At 43.7% G+C, this 21,262-nt stretch overlaps 1 protein-coding gene and 1 pseudogene across 4 annotated transcripts in view; one reads left to right on the forward strand and one right to left on the reverse strand.

Moving 5' to 3' along the window:
- Nucleotides 1-21,262, reverse strand: part of Ryr3 (ryanodine receptor 3) — a 528,612-nt gene that overhangs the window by 506,749 nt on the left and 601 nt on the right. The gene's annotated exons all lie outside the window — the stretch shown is intronic.
- Nucleotides 3,774-3,907, forward strand: LOC116902560 (annotated as a pseudogene).

Genomic DNA, 21,262 nt, shown 5'->3' on the forward strand with positions numbered 1-21,262 from the left:
CAAAGCCACAAGCAAGGCCAGTGTTTCTAAATAGAATATCCTGTGAAAAACAATACCTCAATGTCTTTAAGTTTGAAATGTAATTCTGTACAACTATACCCGCCACACTCATGAGAAAGTCTGAGAACATTAGGACTGGGGTGGTCCCGAGTAGTTAATCTTACTGCTGCCATAATCTATTGTTTGTGGAGTGCTCTGCTCTGCCTCTACGCCTAGTTAAAATGTGGTCACGTGAGTAGAAGCACTGGATACTGATTTTTAAGACAGAGCCCTCTTAGAACATAGTATCTGCTAGATTCCATTGTCCTGTTCAAATTCAGTCTTAAAAATACCTCTGAAACCCGATCGGGATCACTATGAAGGCACACTGCACGGGTAACCTTTACAGGAGAGAAAGAGCCCTGAACAGAGAGTGTTCTGCTGATGGAGCCCATGGTCTGCATGGCAGTGTGTACACTTAAGAAGGTCCAGATGGCAAGAGGAAAAGTGGGGTGTAAAAATGGGCATTGTAGTGACTACCGTGAGGAGACTTCTTCAGAAAAGGGGACACAGGAAAGCAAAACCAGAAACAAGATCTTCTGTAGTCGTCTTGTTTCGTTCTGGGAATGAACAGGCGTCTTTAAGGAAAGACAGGAGAGGTTTGGTTGATGAATGGAAGACAACGAAACTATAAATGGTGTGCTCTAACTATTACAGGTCAAAGGAAAGGTACCCTGACAAGCATGGTAGGGCTACTCATTATGATAGGTAATTTTAAACCTTACTTAATTCCTATTTCATATATAGCTACATGCCTTCAGACTTGCATGTATACCAAAGAGGCCCACAGCAGGCATCAAATACCCTGAAGCTAGAGTTACTGGTGATCGTTAGCCACTTGGCATTAGAGTAGAGAACTGAATTCTAGTCCTCTGAAGGGGCAACAAGCATTCTTAACCACTGAGCTATCTCTCCAGCTCCAGGAAATTATCATCTTTAAGAGAAAAGAAAATGTCCCCTGAGACTGAAGCCAAATGAATCCCTTCCTGGGCTAAGCAAACTGGCACTCTATTATGGGCTGTTTATGTCTATCACAAGCCTGTCCTGTGATGTCATCATGAAATGTTTTACAGAATCACTTGTCACACTGTCAGAAGAGGCAATGTCATAGCGAAAGACTTTCATGTTAAGGGGCTGAGAAGAAGGCTCAGTGGATAAGAGCACTGAATGTTCCTGCAGAGGACCTGGGTTTAGTTCTCAGCACGTGCAAGACAACTCATAATCATCTATACCTCTAATTCCAGAGGATCCATTGCCCTCTTCTGGCCGACACAGGTAGTGCACACACACAGTACACAGGCATACAGGCAGACGAAACACCCAAATATTTAAAACACCCATTTATTTAAAAAGGAATAAATCTTTTTAACGTTTTTTTATTTTGAAATTAATAAATAGACCAGAGACCTAGAATAGAACCAAACACAACTGGCAAAAAGTAAAAGTCAATGAAACAATTCCTAATTGTGTAGATTAGCACTCATAGATTGAGACCTAGCCCCACCATCAGCAGAGAGGCTTCAAGAGCAACCAATGGGGACAGATGCAGAGGCCCAGAACCAAACACTAGGCAGAGGTCACGGAGCCCCACAGAAGAGGGGGAAGAAGAATGGTAGGAGCCAGCGGGGCCAAGAACACCCCACGAATACAACCCACAGAATGAACTAAGCAGGGCTCATCGGAAATCACAGAGACTGAAGAGACCATCAAGAAGCCTGCATGGGTCAACACGGGGACCTCTGCATATATGTCATTGTTGTGTAGCTTGGTTTTCTCGGAGAACTCCTTACAGAGTCTCTGACTCTTGCCTGCTCTTGGGACTCTTTTCCGCCTACTGGGTTGCCCCTCAGCCTTGATATGAGGGTCTGTGCCTGGTCTTATTGTACGTTGCTATGCCATGTTCAGGGGATAGCCCTGGGAGGCCTGCTCTTTTCTGAAGGGAAACAAAAGAGGGGTGAATCTTGGGGAGGGGGAAGTTAAGGAGACTGGGAAGAGTGGAAGGAGGGAAAATTGTGGTTGGGGTGCAATGCATAAAAAGATAATAATTTTAGAAATTGGAGAATTTTGAGAATTGGAGAGAAGAAATTACTTGTGTAGCTCAAAACGCTAGTGCGTATTATATGCTTGTACTTCTCATGAATATGCATCAAAGTGAAGCCTCTCACACACCAAAATTAGTGAACATGGCATGAATATCCTTAAAGAAGCACTAATTTCCTTTTCTCCCCTTTTATTCACCTACTGAAAAGCATAGTGAACTTTAAAAACCTAAGTTATAAGTTAAGACAAGGGTAGTCACCCAGTAATTTGTAGCCTAGCTTTCTGGTCTTTAGATAAATCTTTCATAAATGCTTTTGGTAACACACAAGTTCTCGGGGGACATAAGATGTTTCGGTTTTTAGGAGCAAAACATGAATATGTGATACCAACTGATTTATTGAAACTCAGCTTATAATTACATGCTAATTCTAGATAGATAGATAGATAGATAGATAGATAGATAGATAGATAGATAGATAGATAGATAGAAGTGTGACAGATCATGTGCCTGAGCTTCCTGGGAAAGTCTGCTCTTAACCAGGACCTTGAAGAGAGAAGGAAGGAGAGGCACAAATGGGCTCAAGCATTGAAGGCCAGCCTTGACTCACAGCTATAGATGGTCCATGAGTAGCAGCAACTACTTCTTCTTAGACCTCCCATTTCCTGTAGTTGGAGCCCTTCTGGCGTATGCTCATACCCTGCAGTTAAACATGCTGGGATTTCCAGAAGAAAACTGGAAAGAGAAATAAGTAATAAGTAGAGGAAGAAAAGCTGAAAGTAAGGTTTTAAAGGGAGGAAGGAGATAGAAACAAGGCAGGAGAAGGGGGTGGACAAGGAATAAAGGGGGAGAGAATGAATAAACCTCAGAAGGGCTTCAACTAGAAAAGCAATATGGTACCTTAAAACTGGGGAGAAACAACTGGAATTTACATGGCAGCAAGAAGCCAGGATGGGTGGTCCTTTCAGTTAAGCACTTCTGTAAGGCCACAGTAGCAAGCTTGAAAAAGAGTAAGCAGTCACTCCCTGAGGACAAGAATGCCTTGGGCAAGGCTGCAGCATCTGCTTGCACACGGGACTCCATGAACAAAATCAGAATCCAAATAAATTTCCATTCCTCTCATCTTCTTTACTTATTTTTTATTAGGTTGTCAAAAAAAAAGTTAGATGGAGCGTGTTAGGGGTGAATCATAAAGAAGTTAACAATAAACTTTAACTCTAGACCCATATCTGTGTGTGTGCCTACAAATGTGAACACACACATTTACAATTTTTTAGATGAAATTACAAGGCGTGTTGTCTCGTTCAGAGTGAAACCTGTAATTTCTGAAATGAGTTCCTTTTTTTTTTTTTTTAACAAGTAACTAGGCAGGAATGTGCCATTGCAGGAGGCACTCTGAAGTGATATTTGTTGAGTGCCTTGCACAAACAGGAGAATCTAACAAAAGGGATGAATAAAAAAAGTAATTTAAGTGAGGTTAGAAAGATGACTCAGTGGTTAAGGTAACCGTTGCTTTTATAGGGGACCCAGGTTTGTTTCCCAGCACCCCTAGGCAGTTCACCATTTCCAGTGCATCTATGGATCTAATGCCCTCTTTTGGCCTTCGTGGGCATTGTACAGATATAGTGCACAGAAATACATGCAGGCAAAACACTCATACGTATAAAATAAACATAAATAAATCTTTAAAAAGCACACTCCCTGGCATTAGGCAGAGACACCTTGTTGGTGGTGGTGTTTTTATATTAGTCAGGGGCAGATAGCAGTCCTCAGTTTATCCCAGCTTGCCTGACATGGTGACCCAAGCTGTCTTAGGCATAGGACTCATAAAAATCTAACCAAATCAAATCCAAGCAGCATAGTACAGGAGGAGGAAGACAGAGACCTACAGACTGCCATGACACCCAAAGACCTCCCCTCCAGCACACTGCACAGACAGCTGTCAACACCTGCTTGGCACCATGCGATGCAGCATGGATGGAAGTTGTCACCCAGGAGCCCGCCAGCCATATGGTCAGCCTGCAGTGGGAGCCACCACAATGTGCAAGTATGAAGTGTGAGTCAGAGGAGAGAGAAAGAGAAGTGGCACGGTTTGAACATTTTGAAGAGAGATGGAGCCTGAGACTCCGTGATGGAGGAGGGGAGCCTGCCGTGAGTGCCCAGCCCTGCCACCTGGGTCTACAGTGAGGTCCCAGTCCGAGCTAACTCTGAGGGTCATGTCTGAGTCCAGCAGTAGGGGGTTGGTATTGATGTCTATGGCTCATAATCCTCCTAGAGAACATGGGGATGTACCTGGTCAAGGCAGCTGCTGGGAACCATGGTGGATGACCAGGGACTGTCTATAACTGGCCCTATCCCTCACTGGATGGGGCGCTCTAGAGACCTGGCCCCATCTCTCACTGATGGCAACACTCAGGAGGGAGTGGGGGGTCCTGTACCTTGCCCAGGCAGCACAGTGGAGCGGGCCCTGGTGGCAGGAACATAGAAGAGCCGGTCCCAAGGGTGTGAGTGTGGGAGAGCTGGCCCCACCGCTCGTTTGCTGTAGGGTAGCAGGAGTAGAGGTATTGTATTTCTCCACCCCCAGTTATCTCTGGCAGTCAGGAAAGCCACCCACAGGGTAGAGCTAGTCAGGAGAGCCAGCGCTACCCTTCATCTCACTGGCTGCAGCACTTAGGAAAGCAGGGAAAGAGGTTGTACCATACCATGCCTGAAGAGTCAACGTGGCCCACTGACTGTCCATGTAGCAGGAACACATGGTTAACATACAAGCTTAAGACAGGTAGCTGATACTCAGCTCTCACAGCCAGAGTCTTCAGCACTTAGTAGGTATACAGCTCTTCAGTGCTAAGGGGTTTCTATTTTTACATGTGTTCTAAGTACAAACTTATTTCCTGTCACCTTGAACCTTTTGGTGTGATCTTGGTTAATGTTGTCAATTTGACAGACCTTAGAATCACCTTGAAGGAAAATATCTGTGTTGGGTGATCTAGTTATCTGTTGCTAGTTACTAGATATCTGGTGTGGAAGGACTCCTACTAAATTTCCATAGGCCTGAATCCCAGATTGCAGAAAGAAGGGAGAAAACCAGCATGCATTCCACGCTGCTCCCTGACTGTGACTGCAATGTATAGCTGTTGCTTCAAGCTCTTGCCACCATGGTTTCCCCACCATTGTGGATCATATCCTTGAACTGTGAATCAAGTTCCTTAAGTTGCTTTTGTTCAGGGATTTTATCACAGCAAGGAAAAAAGGAGCTAAAACACTGGGACAATCAACACCTAGTTTAAGCAAACTCCATGCCATGAAGAAAATGTTAGATACAACTGACATTTCTTTTGTTTCCATCTACAAAGCTAGGCACGATCAAAACCTCAGGTGACAGCAAATGCTGGTGAGGATGTGGAGAAAGAGGAACACTCCTCCATTGTTGGTGGGATTTCAGACTGGTACAACCATTCTGGAAATCAGTCTGGAGGTTCCTCAGAAAATTGGACATTGAACTACCTGAGGACCCAGCTATACCTCTCTTGGGCATATACCCAAAAGATGCCCCAACATATAACAAAAACACATGCTCCACTATGTTCATAGCAGCCTTATTTATAATAGCCAGAAGCTGGAAAGAACCCAGATGCCCTTCAACAGAGGAATGGATACAGAAAATGTGGTACATCTACACAATGGAATATTACTCAGCTATCAGAGACAATGACTTTATGAAATTCATAGGCAAATGGATGGAACTGGAAAATATCATCCTGAGTGAGGTAACCAAATCACAGAAAAACACACATGGTATGCACTCATTGATAAGTGTCTATTAGCCCAAATGCTTGAATTGCCCTAGATGCACAAAACACATGAAACTCAAGAGGGATGACCAAAATGCGAATGCTTCACTCCTTCTTTAAAAGGGGAACAAGAATAACCTTGGCAGGGAAGAGAGAGGCAAAGATTAAAACAGAGGCAGAAGGAACACCCATTCAGAGCCTGCCCCACATGTGGCCCATAATTATACAGCCACCCAATTAGATAAGATGGATGAAGCAAAGAAGTGCAGGCTGACAGGAACTGGATGTAGATCTCTCCTGAGAGACACAGCCAGAATACCACAAATACATAGGCGAATGCCAGCAGCAAACCACTGAACTGAGAAAGGGACCCCCGTTGAAGGAATCAGAGAAAGGACTGGAGAAGAGCTTGAAGGGACTCGAGACCCCATATGTACAACAATGCCAAGCAACCAGAGCTTTCAGGGACTAAGCCACTACCCAAAGACTGTACATGGACTGACCCTGGACTCTGACCTCATAGGTAGCAATGAATAGCCTAGTAAGAGCACCAGTGGAAGGGGAAGCCCTTTGTCCTGCCAAGACTGAACCCCCAGTGAACGTGATTGTTGGTGGGGAGGGCGGTAATGGGAGGAGGATGGGGAGGGAACACCAATATAGAAGGGGACGGGGAGGGGTTAGGGGGATGTTGGCCCAGAAACCGGGAAAGGGAATAACAATCAAAATGTAATGTAAGAAATGTAAGAAATACTCAAGTTAATAAAGATAAAAAAAAAGAGTCAATTTGAGTTGTTCATATAATTTTGCCTTAAAGGACCATCTAGATTCGTAAAGTATCAGATATGTGATTATGAATTGGTAGAATCAATACAAAAAGCAATCTTATATAATCTACATCTATACAATTTACTTTATTAAAACTATGCAACATAAATTAGCATATGCTTGTTTAGAGTTTCTGGACAGAACTGGCTTTATGTTGGCTGGTTCTTCATTGTTGAAAGAAATGAGATCAGGTGATCTCGATCTGTTTCCAAAACAGTTTTCCAGCCCATCTTTTCTCTCACTATAGTCTCCATGTGTCCCCTCCACTCTTGTCTTCATAGTTCCTAACCACGTACTTCCTGTTGTGTAAGGCTTGTTTGACAGTGATCCTCCTGTATTAAATGTCCTTTTCGCCCCATTTACTATCTACCAAGATCTTACAGAATCCATGAAGTTCTCCCATTCCTAGGCATTTCAAAGCTTTCCTGACTCAGTCATCAAAATTACCTGTTCCTTTTAGGAAACATAACAAGTTTATTTAATACATTTTGGCCTGCTTCATGGTTAATTGTTCAGCCACTTACCTCTCTTACTACTTTAAAGTCTTTGAAAATGAAGTTATATACCTTGTTCACTTTCGATTTCTCTAGTCTGTAGGATTTGCCTTTTATTCAAGTACTTAGAAACTACCAATTGGAAATATCAGTAGCTTCTGATAATGTCTGGGATTTTATTGAGCTTTAAATGCCTCCGTGCATGGCACATGAGGTAAATGTCGCTCGCCAAGCCTGACAACCTTCCTTTGCTCTTGAGTGAACCCATACGGTGGAAGAAAAGACCTCACTCTGGCAACTTGTGCTCTCACTTCTCTCACAATAAATAAATAAATGTAATTTTTTTCAAAAGAAAACTATTAGCTCTGATCTACCTCAGTAGGCACTGGAAAAAAAAAGAAAACAAAACCACGTCAACATCCTCAGGGGTATACTATACCTAACCTCTGGGTTAGAAAGGGATTATCACTAAACCCTCTGTTACACTAAAACCCCAACAAATCTGTCTTTAATTTCCATTTACCATAGTTGGCACCAGATCCAGGAGCCTCTTCAGTTCTGTGAATTATTTGTCATCTTACATGTATCTAGAGGCTTCGCAGAGACAGGAACATGAGTGACATTCTCTTGGCGTAGCCTAGGGATCAACTGAAATATCACATACCAGAGAGCTGAGAGTCAGGCACAGGCTAATGCCAATCTTTAAAGCATGCGCTGGGGCTGTAACACTCGTAGATCAGAAAATCAAACCCAAACACACACGTATCCACAGGTTTCCCATGGCTGTGGCTTCCAGGGTACAGGTGGGAGAGCTATTTAGATTCTCTCAATTAATTAAGCTAGAAATTGTAGTAAATAAACAGTTTAAGTATTTTTGTACCCTGCAAACCATTCTCATATCACTGAAAAGCAGCTGCTTCTGGATCACAGATGGCCTCACAGAAGAATGGGCTGAACATGCATACTGGGACTTGGCAAGGGAGTTTCTAGCCACCAAAACGTAGGTAGGGCATACCACAGAAATGTATATTACATCTCAATACACAGCAACTGTTTGTAGCTGTTTACTCTTAATTGAAACACTCCATCCTAGAGCGAGGATTGCTAAGACTCAGAAAGTAAACAAAACTTTGAAGGCTTGGGGTACAAACAACTTGGAAGTCTCTAAAAAGTCCTGAAACTCACAAGATTCACAAGACCCTCCCAAACTCACCCTACTGCCTCCTACTAGGAGCAGTAATGACTCCTGGGAAAAAGAGATTTTCTCACCAGTTAAGTTGCTTACAAGTTGTGTAGGGTGTTCCTGGCATGCAACTGATGGGAGTCCTCACCAATGCTGGAGTGGGCTTCTTGATGAAGGAGCAGCCCTTGAGCCAATCATGTGCCAGCAAGTAATTCCTCACCTATGCTCCATAGTTAAGCCCAACAAATTTGCTGTTTTTTCAAGCTTGATTTGTGTGAATTGTTACTTCGACCTTTTGTTGATGACCTATCTGGGGTGAATAGATATTTGTTCATGTTTCCCCAGGAAGTCATAAATCAATAACATGGGAAAAATATATTCATAAATTGACACATGTGCTGTGCTCATCGCGGTTCTCTAAGCATGAGAACTTCTTAGTATCCTTTTTTCCAGAAGATGAAGAAACTGTCAAAATGTCATAATTAGCAACTGACAGAACCAGAATGCACACAAAGGTCTCAACCACCTTAAACACTTCAATAATATTTTTAGAGACCACATATAGCAGATGCATAGATTGCAAGGCCATTGGAGAACTATCAACTATAGTGACTGATAACAGTAGAGAACTAAGATGTTCTGAGAAAGAAACCAATGTCCTGACTAAGCAACACCTACTAGTTACAGCATTTATAGGAAGTGTGTGCCATCATGTCTAATGATGAATCAATATGATAATACTTACAGACAAAAATACATGTCTACAAAACACAAAATCATTTATTTTGTATTAGCAGATACATAGTACGTATGAATTATATACATAATACATTTGACTGAATATGTATTTATTTAGGCCACTAAGCTCAATACATATATGATCAGATCTCATTATTGCCTCTAATGAGCATGTCCTAGCCTGTTTTATGATGCTATAATCTGCCTCCTCTACTGTCACGATCTTCCTAAACTATGAACAATAGAGGATTTTGGCTGACAGTCTGGAGGCTGAAAGTGCAAGAGCACCGGTGTTAGCATCAGCTCTTCGTAGTTCCTTATATTTTTGAATAGGGAAAATTAGCACAAACAGTGTAGGGAACAGGTGAGTTCAGATCTCTGTTCCTTGTTACCTAAAGCTACTAATCCCATCCTAGGGGCTCAACTCTCACGACATCATTTAATCCCAAGTACTGCCCAAGGGTCTTCAGCTATCATCAACACATAAATTCTGGATTAAGGTGTCAATACATGAACTTTTGGCAAGGCACACAACACGTAGCAATGCTTGTATGCTTGCTATCTTTGGAGCAGTTAGTACTTTATAAAGCATGTGCCTGAAAAGATCTTCAAATGTTAACTTAGAATGTTGAGAAGAAGGGAGACTAACAAAATAGGGCCTTGCTCAAGAGAACCTTGGAATGTCTTCATTTTGTTTTGACCCCTCTCTGTAGGTGTAATGCTTAATCTCAATGGTCAATGTGATGGGATCTAGAATTATCAGGGAGACGGGCTGCTGTGTAAGCCTACGGAGGATAATCTTGATTAGATTAATGAAGTAAGAAGATGTGCCCACTGTGGATGGCACCATTCTCTAGGCTGGGATTCTGGGCTGTATAGAAAAGAAGAGTGAGCTGCACATAAACATTCATTGTTTTCTGCTTCTTGGCTCTGGCTACAACACAACGAGCTCCCTCAAGTTCCTGCTACTATGACTGTCCCGCCATGATAGACTGCAACCTTGAACTGTGAATCCAAACAGAACCTTTCTCCCTGGAGTTACTTTTGTCCAGAGGTTTTATCATAGAAACAGCGAAAGTAACTAATAGGTAGACTGTCAACATTTTCAAAACTCCATGGATTAGGAGCCTGGGGTTGAAGTTGGAATAGATAAAATAGCTCATCCATATAAGTTTTCTTTTCAACCTGTTTCTGACATGGTGGTGATCGTGTTCACCTTACACCTTTTCCACTCACAGTGTAAGAAATGAAAGGTATTGGTACTTAGTAAAATACTTAGATTCAGTAACCCCCCCAAAAGACTCCTCCTTTCATTAAGGAAATCAAAAGCCAATCTATTATATTTGACTTTTTAAAATTACATTTTCCATATACTTGTCTAATTCAGTTTACAGTTAATGGAAACAGAATTATGAATGAAGTGTGAGACCAATAAAAAAAAAAAAGCATATGCTCGTCCTAGTCCTCGCCTAGGCCTTCCTACACACTTGTCATTCCCTATACATTGGAGTATTTTAACAAGGTAAATACCCACACATTTCAGTAGCCAATGTTATCCAATTTAGTTACATGGAAAGCAGAGGGGGTTAAGAAAATTTTCTTCAAATAAGATAGAAAGGAGAATAATAAATCAGAGGTTTGAACCACTACCCTCAGCATAAGCCTGTAGGAAAGATATCATTTCAGCATAGAAGAAGAGTGAAGTTTGGCTTTAGATTCACTATTGGGTTGTTAAATAAGAGGGGATCGTAAGTGAAATAATGAGTAGCCAAGTCTTTGCAATGACTACGTGTTGTTGGTAACAGTGGGACGTAAAACCATGCCAGGAAGTTTGGTAAGTTAGAGCAGGTGGAGACCTGGATACTCGGTGGACACACACCTGAGGCTTAGTTGACTCCCAGCTTCCTCAAATTCCTGACTTGGAACATGTACCATGCTTCTCACATAAAAGAGACATGACCTGTGGTCATGTAGGCTCAAGACAGAGTTCCCCATGCTAATGAGGTACCTAGAGACATGGAGGGCTTAGCCAATAAGCTCCCTGCAAACGGTATTTAATCTCAGGCCCACTCTAAAAAAGGGAGTAAGGTTCATGCATCCATTTTCCACCATGACAGTAAACAGTTTAGAACCATGGTCTGCCTCTTTTCATCATGATCCACCGTGGGAAGTCATGAAGAAAACCTTTGCCTACAGAGCCACCGCCTAATCTACCAGAAGGCCCCTCTGCACTCCCAGCCACAATGAACACCAAGCTGCCACTGTCAATCGAAGGACTATCCCCACTGGGACTAGTGGCACCTGGATGTCGAAGAGTCTGAAAACTCAACAACCCTGCATAGTAACATCATCTCTTTTATGTGAGAAGCATGGCATGTGTTCCAAGTCAGGAGTCTGGCAGGGAGCTGGGAATCATCTAAGCCTCAGGTGTTTGCCCACTTAGTCTCCAGGTCACCACCTGCCCTACCTTACCAAACTTCCTAGGATAGTTTTCCTTCCCACAGGTAACAAAACGATTCCCAGAGAGACAATATTATGTATTAAAGCATGGGCTGAACAAAAGATCTCCTCCATCAAGACAATGAGATTTTCATGGTTGAGAATTCTCCAAAATATGTTGCCTATCCTTTGACATGAGTAGAACTGCCAGTGGGAGGAATCACTGGCTTTTGCATCAAGAAGCTTTGCAACATAGACCCTCAGGTGCTAACCAGACAAGCTATACTCCTGAGGGCCAACTCCTGCAGTTCATTTCCATTTTCCAGGCTTGCTTATATTTATAGTTAAAAGAAGGTTGGGAATCAAGACCATGAAATAGCCATAGGGGATTGTCTCTTTGTACTTCCCAGCCATAAAATGAATATGTAGTGACATTTGAATAGCTAATGTGACTAATGCCAATGTTTGCACTGTTTGTCGAGACAATATTAATAGCTAATATTTACAGAGGACTTACTATCTGTTGGGTGATGCTCTAAGCACCTTACATGGATTAGCTCCTTTAATCCTCACAACAACTCTTTGGGACAGGCACTGTTAGCACCCTTATTTAACGCAAGAGGAGACAGGTATAAAATTAAATGCCCCAAGGTCATACACATTAACCAGAATTTACCATATAAACATGCAAAAAGTTGCACCCCAAATAACCGATGTCCTTGCTAATTCGAAACACAGCTGAGAACCCTCCTGACATGATGCTCTCGATCATTCACCATTACAAGGTCTTCCTCATCTATGCACGCTCCAAGGACTTGTTCAGAATGACGGGGGAGGGAGTAGTTGCTCAATAAACGTTGACCAGATAGCTTGCTTGCTTAAAATTTTATTACATCTATATCTAGAACAATTTTAAGGGGTTTTCAAAGGCTGGGAAACTCTGCCTTCATTTTGATGATAACATCTATCACTCCTTAAACCCATTAATCTGTCTGCCTGCCAACTCTCTCTCTTATACTGTGATAAATGATACATCGTCTTTTATGTTAACATTTTATCCAAGGACCTTGATATGTGTTAAGCCCAATCCTATTCATATAAAAATATTCATGCGTTCTGGAAAATGCGTTCATTCCAACAGGCTCTGAGGTTTCATCCACAGCTGCAAACTGGCAGGCAGCTCTGAACCCTGCTGCAGATGTGTTTTGCTTGACTGGTAGTGTTAAGAATTTTGTTTGTTTATTGGAATGTGTGCGGCAGGCCAGCCTTCTTTGCAAATAAAGCTGATCTATACATTTAGGTATTTGATTCCCCCAAAATGTTTAAACTTTTGGTTCCTTTAGTCTATAGGTGTAAAGGAATAGATTAAACTGAATTAAAATCCCTGTGTGTCTGGATTTCACAATGAATGTAGTTAATGCTTTACAAAGGTAAATGTCTTCCAGGCAACAAAAAATAAGTTATTCTAAGTCTCTATCTATCCGTCTGTCTGTCTATCTATCTATCTATCTATCTATCTATCTATCTATCTATCTATCTATCTCTGTGTGTGTGTCTGTGTTGCTGGTTGATGGGGCAGCATGGGGGGGCACTCTGGAGAAGACAGATGCTCCAAAGTGTCTCAGAAATGTAATAATCACTAGCATGCCTTTACCGTGGGTGAACTAAAATCCTCAGAAAGGGAAGCCAAGGATACCCTTCAGGTATACAGCAAAAGAAACACTTTAGAAGAATTGTTCTGGCCCTTCCTAATGCTGCAACCCTTTACCACAGCTCCTCATGTTGTAGTGACACCCAGCCATAAAATTATTTTCATTGCTACTTTATACCTGTAATTCTGCTACGATTACGGATCATGCTGTAAATATTTTTAGAGATAGATGTTTGACAAAAGGGTCACGGCCCACAGGTTGAGAACCACCACTGTAGAATATCCCTACGGCTCTATGGCTCTGACTTACTCACTTGACCCATGTGTTCTCTCTTGTGTTTTTCATCCTTCATCTCTTGCAAAAGAAAAAAAAAGAAAGAAAGAAAGAAAGAAAATGGTTTCTTCAAAGTATTAACGGTGTTTATTCTTACTGTCTTCCCCAACCTAGACAGAAGAGGATAGTCTGGAGGAGAACTACAGTAACATGTGCTGAGTGACTGCCATGAGAGACGCAAACTTGTCTAGGCCAGCTGTTCTTTCTTTCCTTCTGACCTCTTAGAGTCTGCTTCTGGGTCAATGTGATAATATGCCAGCCAGATCCCTCTTACTGTCCTACTGTTACGTTCAGCCGGGATCTGGTCTATACCACAGTGTGGGAGTTCAAATCAATACACCTTACGATATGGACATATATGTGGCATTGAGAATTCCCATTGCTTCCTGTGGTCCCTCTGATGAGCTCTCCTACAGAGCTCATTAGAGAGCTCTGTGTGAAATTGTTTAAGAGAAGCATTGCCAGGCCTCGTCACTGGTGGGGTAACATTGCCCCAACTTCCAGGAAGTTTGGTTTTTTTCCCCTTGTCTCCCCTCAATACTCTCCTTGTTTTCTATAATACTGTTCTGGGCTGGTTTTGGGGGAGTCCAGATCATTTGCTTAGGATTACAATGAGTTAGACATCAATGAGAATGATTATGATGACTGAAAATGGAATTTTTCCCTCGGCTGCTCCTCTACCTCAGGGAAGGTGCATGCATGGTTCTCACTTTGATGTAGAGCCGCATGATCTTAGGAAAAGCTGGGGCTTCCTTCCTCAATGTTGTCTTTAATCAAGAGTCATTTTAGATAATACATAGCCTAGCTTCAATCCTGACTCTGCAGGCTGCTCTTCCTAATGCTTGAGTTAGGCTGGACAGCTCTGACCCTGTCCGTTGCAGCTTCCTTTCCTCTGCTCCCGCTACTCCCCACTCATCCACCACATGCAGCCTGGATTCCTGTACGTTGATTCTTCTGATCCTACTCAGGGTTCCCCATGACCCAGTGCTGTTCCCACACACGTCCCACTCTAAGCTCTGTTCCCACGTGCTCTCTTTCTCCAGTGCAACTCCTACTCCTTCGGGAACTTGCTTTGTTCGGCTGTTAATGATTCTAATCAGTAGTGGTACCTGCTGAACTCATAATTTCACAGTTCAGTTTTCTTGATAGAGGAAACATCCTGAGACAATGCCTTACCCCAAAGGCAGACAAAGAAGAGAGATATCGTGTACACAGGTCATGTTGACACTGAGATCAGCCTACACGTTGGTTCCTCCGTTTTCATTACAGCTGCTCTGCCTTGCATGCCACACTGGCTACTTCCTGTAGCATCAACCACCCATCAAGTGACCTCGGCAGAAAATGCTGATGGATAGTGAGGTCCTGCACAGCCAGCTGTAACTCTGCCTCCAGAGTTACTCCTCGCTTCCTCCATACTTTAAAGCAAGCTGCTATCACTCCAGAGGAAAGTGTAGTTTATGAATATCATTGTAATCTGACTTTTAGGATGAAATGTCTTATTTTTCTTAAGCATTGAATGAGATAATTGCTACCCCCAGGGAAACGTGCCAATACAAAGATCCCCCTAAGTTAGTGGAGGGTGGACTGTCTAGGGATATGGAGAAGAGAGAGCGGGAGGGGCAGGTGAGTCAGTGCCTAGTGGTAATGCTGTGTCAGTCTCAGAGGACAATAGCACAGTTTGGACGATAGAGTCACAACGTGCTCTGAGCTACAAAAAGGAAGGAGTTGGGGGCGGGTGTATAGTTCTTCTGCGCTGCAGTACTGTGTCATCCCCCTCAGGCCAATCTGAACTTGTTTTCGAACAACCGGGAATCAGGGATGACATAAGGAAGGAAAAACAAAACAAAACAAAAAGAACTTGGCACCTGGGCAGGCTCGTCCCTGTGGCAGGATCTGGGATAAGGTGCCAGCACTTTTTCTTCTGTCTCTCTGAACTGAAGAGGTGCTGTGAGGGCAAAACTCACTGAACCAAGGTAAACTGCGGTGGCTGGAAGTGTGTCCCTAAAATACCCCAAACAAGGGAATATCTGTGAGGACATCAACCTAAGACCAGCAAGATAAACTTGGGGCCCTGGGGAGCATGGTTGCCCTATAGTCTTAGCCTTGGCTAAGGCCACCACCATGGCATCTGTGTCCAGCTACCCCAAAATGTTTTTCGAAAGACCCTCTTCTCCCCACGCAGATAACAGATAAAAGAAACTGTGAAATCCTGGGGTGGGGAAGCTACATTGGCTTTAAAAGCACACAAGTCCCTGAGAGAAAGGAGTATTGAACTTTAAAGGGGAATGGAGGGGACAGGGAAGGGAAGCTTCACAAATAAGAGCTGTGGGATTAAGTAGCAGGAAGTACCTTTGTGACACCAGCAGCTTCGGTGATGTTCTGGGATGATAATAAGCATCTGAGTGTCCTGTTACACAGCTGGACTTCCAGAAGCCTGCATAGCTATATGTGCTACAACTTGCCTTTGTGTCCTCTAAAGAGATCGCTTGAGAGAAGTTGGGGCTCATTCTAGTCACATGATGGCATCCTCCCTGGGTGGGTTGAAGGCACAGGGCATGGTAAAGAGATGGGAATCACTCCGGTACTTTTCCATCGAGAGCCAATCACAAGCAGGATTGATTACCTGTTGTAGGACGCACACAATGACAGTGCCCTATGAAAGGCACCTGCCTTTGTCATTGGGAGTATTTTTGGAATTGCTTTTCGTGACTCTCCTAGTAGTAAGGCAGCTCCAGCGATACAGATAATATTTCTCTATGTAAGACACCTCTGTATGTAAGATCTCTCTGTGTGTAAGATACCTCTGTATGTAAGATCTCTCTGTGTGTAAGATCTCTCTCTGTGTGTGTAAGATACCTCCGTATGTAAGATAGATATGAAAGCTACAGAGGATGAAATGAAACAAACAAAAATTCAGTTTTCTTTATTAAGGTCACGAATGAACTAAATAAGAAACAAGGATTCCTGTAAGTTCAACTTTTATTATAGCCTTCTATTCCTACTGGAGAAGTCTTATATTGAGGGTATCCTATGAAAATAGCTAATTTATAAGGGTTTGTTCTGGTATGAAGTAGAGGAGAAGGAGCTGCTGTGTGCATTCTAGAGGTAGAGTCCTCTTAGCCCTACATGGAGAGAGGAAAGTCACTGGAAAGGATGCCAGGTCAGTAAAAATCACATGGTCAGTGGCTTTAACTGGAACATTCTTTAGGAAACAATGATACAAAGGGAAAGCCAGGGGATAAAGTAGAATAAATGATTATAAAATAATCAGAGACGGGGTCGGGGATTTAGCTCAGTGGTAGAGCCCTTGCCTAGGAAGCGCAAGGCCCTGGGTTCGGTCCCCAGCTCCAGAAAAAAAAAAAAAAAAAAGAACCAAAAAAAAATTGAAAAAAAAAATAATCAGAGACAAGTTTGGATATAAACCTATTCAAACACAAACTTCTCAAAAATGAGCACTAAAGTATTTTGCTCTCCAGACAAATTTCTCCCACTCATTTCTGTTTCAACATTTTCCCCTTTCAGGTCAGCCCAAAAGAACTGAAGAAATATATTTACTATACATTATATGAATGTTAGAAAATAAAATCCTGTTAGAAAAATCCCATTTCCCTTAAGTGCCCTCGTCCTTCCTTAATAATTGCATAAAAACGAATAAAAGAAAGCATTAGTCGTGCACCCACCAACTGCACGCTGGTTTCTTGGTCTCACTCTTCATTGTGGGCCACATCTCATGACCGACATCTCCAAGCTTGCAGCCAAACATCAGCTAAAACCTCTGGTCAACCCCGACCCACAGCAGATAAAAGCCACGACACCCTAGTGCGAAAGCAGTTTTCCCAACACAACTCGATTGCTAGGAAGAAAGGGCCTTGCTTCCTGTTCACACCCACCAGGGGCATTTCACTGGGAAGAAGAGAATATTTCTGCACACGGCTCCACTGTTGCAGAATCAGACCAACTCTGAGAGATTGTTGAGGAAGAGACCGTGTAGCTGAGGAGCCCTGTAGAGACCTTGGGAGGCTGATTTTAACAGTCACACTCATTCAGCAGTAGAGCCCCTGGTCGGTCCTGCAGCGGTCCACACCTGGGTATGTGCGATCTGCCTTCTAGCTCTACCCCCATTCTGCTCTCTAGCTCCAGGAGGATGTTTTTCACATCTTTCCTACTTGGCATCCTGAGCAAAAAAAGCATCTTACTTCAAGAGCTGGGAAGTAAGTCAATACTGCCTACAAGACGAGCAAGCTAGCATCCACAAGGCACCAGCACTCTAGCCAGGAGCTCGAGTTCCGGAAGGGCAGAGCTCACAACAGTGGTAGAATTCTAATACAAGGATCTGTCTGAACCACTGTGGAAGGACGGGAGCAGCCCTTGACGTTCAATCCAAATACCTTTCCTTGGTCAAGAGCAGCTCAGGGGCACAGGAGAACAACTTTCTATAGAGAGGGCTCAGTTAGGCAGCCTCCGACCTATCTTTAAGAGAAACGGACGGCTACCTCATCCCAAGTTCTGTTTTAAGTCCACGTATGATAGAATGAAGTTAACAAGGTCTGCGGTATCATGAAAACAGCAAGTGAAGGCTCAGAGCTTTGTCGTAATTTTAAATGGCTACTGTAGTCTTTGGGAAAACTGTATCTTGCTGGCACTCCTGATGCCAGCCATCCTGCCAACTGTCTGAAGACAGGGTAATTGTCACTCTTCTCGCCATAACTTCTTGTTTTTGGATCAGTGGCTGGCAGTTTTATCTGCTTCTGAGCAGCCTCAGAGCCACGTCAGTGGCACTGGCTACGTCAGCTGAAGCAACTGGAAAGGAGGAAGATGCTACTGCCAACAGCAGTGGGAGAGAAAATTCTAGCCATATGGATCAGGTGATTCTTCTGTCTGTCTCTCTGCATAACAGAGAGGGCTTCCAGTGACTTCAAAACCTATGACGTTTCAGCACCTTCGTGAGGTTTGGAGTGTAAGAGTATCGAGTTTCTTCTCCAAAGCCTTTCCTCTCAACCCCACTCTTATTTATGAAGCAGTGGGTTTCAAACGTGCCAGAGTACAGAACATCAATTCATACATGTCTAAAGCTACACCAAACACACCTCGGCCGGCTGCCGTCTAGCTCATCCCATGCCATCGATAACTCTGGCTGCTTTCACCGCTGTCACTTGCGAGATTCACAAGACATCACAATCACCCTCAATTTGACTAGCATCCACCGAAAGATGCTACTCTGTAGTTTATTTTTTTTTCAGGTAGATTTAAGAGCCTCTGCTCTCTAAGACAGCGATTCTTTAAAGTTCACAGCTGCAAGAGGACGATTCTGTTCCATTGAGAAATAGTCACCTCTGGTCCAGAGCAATGTTAAGGTGAATGACACTTGGCCAATATACTTTAGCAGATTCTGTTTGTAGGGAAGGCGGGCATGCTAAGGTAGAAGAGAGTGAGTTCAAGGTGAAACACCGTGTACAATGCAGGTATATTCACAGGTGAAACCTTACCCTGCCACTAGAGCACGGTGATTCTTTCAAAAAAAAATTCCAAAGTTAATGTCAATTTTTTTTGTGCAGAGATCAAGTTTACATTTCCAGAGTTCCAATAAAGTGTTTCATCTAATTCATGGCTAATGAGGAACAGAGTCAAATTCGTCTGCATGGACTCCTAATATTCTAACCTCTGGAGCAGACCTCACAGCTCCACTGGGAGTTAAACTTAACATTACATAATGACAATTACCAGCAACTTGCTGGGCAGCCGCAGCCAAGTCATTTGATTTCCTGTACCTTTGTCCGTTCCGAGCAAGAAGAAGATGGAGATGGTACTCAAGCTTACCCTCTGTAAGCTGTCTCACGGTCCTTAAAAAAATATTCGAGGTAATTATGGTGAAGAAAGAGTTGATTTTGTCATTCCTGGGAATCACCCCCTGGTGACCTCGGCTCTCCATCTGAGCTGTGCAGATACTCAGTCCTCTGCAACGGGACTATTTATCAGGGTGCTCTAACCTCACAGCGGCTCTAGTTGGCCTTAAAAGGAGGTCCATTTACTCTGACCTCCAGAAAGCTGGTGAGACAAACTTAAAGAACCACTGCCATGTTAAACCTTGGCTACAGGTGTTCTCAAATCCAACAACACGGCCCAGCACGGAGAAGGCTGGGAAGATGGCTACCGAAGCCAAGACAAGCAGCTTAGATGAAGACTTGAAGTCAGGCTCTGAATTCCTGACCTTAACTCTCTGAGTCTCATCTTCGAGCTGCCTCAATCTGTCCAAATAAAATTTCCTCAATTACCTGTAACTAGATTTTTAATAATAATAAACAAACAAACAAACATGGCTGAAGAGGGCATAAAACCAGAAGCTCCCAGCCATTCAATGCTGAGGACACCTGTTGGAGGAAAAGCAGAAGGGTCCCCACAGGGCTCTGGGAAGAACAGGTAGCTCGCAGGGTCCTAAGACCAGGAGTGGGGTGTGTACAATGTAAAGACGAACCAGGAGAAAGCAGAAGAGCTTCTGGCCTCTCAGACGTTTTAGGAGAGTGATTAGTCTTCTCAGTTCCTCAAACAAGACCCAAGACTGAGCCTTGATCAAGGAACCGTGTTTGAAGAAGAGACAACAGAAGTAGGGGTGGGTCTGAAAAGAATTAAGGAAACTCTGCAAAGCAGGAGGGAACGTTCTAAAGATGGACGTAGTGAAGTTGTCGTCCTCTGTGACCGGGACGGAAAGAAGCAGGGTGCTCTTAAAGAGGACAGTGCAAGGTAAGAATTTCATTCTAATTCTCCAGACCTATATACGTCAGACACCTAGCACTTACAAAGCCTTTGGCAGTTTAAAAATACTATGGAATTCACTATTTCATGTCACTCATATCTTCCAAGAAATGCTAGTTACATTAACCTCCATTTTACACAAGAGGAAACTGAGGCTACGTAGAAAGGATTATAGGAATTGTTCAAGGTCAGGTGGCTGAACTCAGCCCTAGGAAGCAACCCGCTGCCCCTGTCCTTCAAGGTGGTCGTCCACCTTGAATTGTTAACTCCCCAAGGAAAAGACAGGCAAAGCCGCACTGGACTTTGCCCCGCTCCCAAAATCTGGGATGGAGCATTGCCCTCCATCCAGTGCCAAGAAGGGGACCTGATGACGCGGAGCCACAGACCGGGATTTCCCCATTCTGCAGGGTTCTTGGGAGCCTGGAGCACAAACAGTAGCTCTCACACACCCGCGGGTGAGTCAAGTAAGGCTTAGCAGCAGTTGCTGAATAGAGATTTAAAGAGAAGAAAGACGGACCGCACTGGGTGAATTCCCTTCTGATCGGTCCCTGTATTGCCACCAAAAGCAGGTGCCCGATTTCCAGACCGGACTCCCCACTCTCGCCCCTGCCCAATTGGCTCCTTTCTTGGCTGTCCCCTGAAGCCCGAAGGCAGCTTGAATGAGGAAAGGGACCCGGCAAGGTGTGGAGGTGACAAGAGGCCGGTCGTGGAACACCTCTAATCTTCTGGGTCTGAGGAATCACGAGCCAAGCTCAGCTTGAAGTTTGGGCATCAAAGGTTTCAGACCAAGTAGCGAGTTGCCCGGAGAGCGAGCCGTCCCGGGTGGCAGACCTGAGAGTGTGAGATGGCAGCACGGAATGAAGGGGGAAAGGACTGGAGAAGGGGCCGCTTCCCACTCAGCCCCTCACCGCTCCGCGGAGAGGTGGCTGGTTCGCCTCTGCAGCCTGCGAGTGCGGAGAACGCGCCCCGCACCGCGGCGC

Source organism: Rattus rattus, chromosome 5 (assembly GCF_011064425.1).
Source record: "Rattus rattus isolate New Zealand chromosome 5, Rrattus_CSIRO_v1, whole genome shotgun sequence".
Taxonomy (NCBI): Eukaryota; Metazoa; Chordata; class Mammalia; order Rodentia; family Muridae; genus Rattus; species Rattus rattus.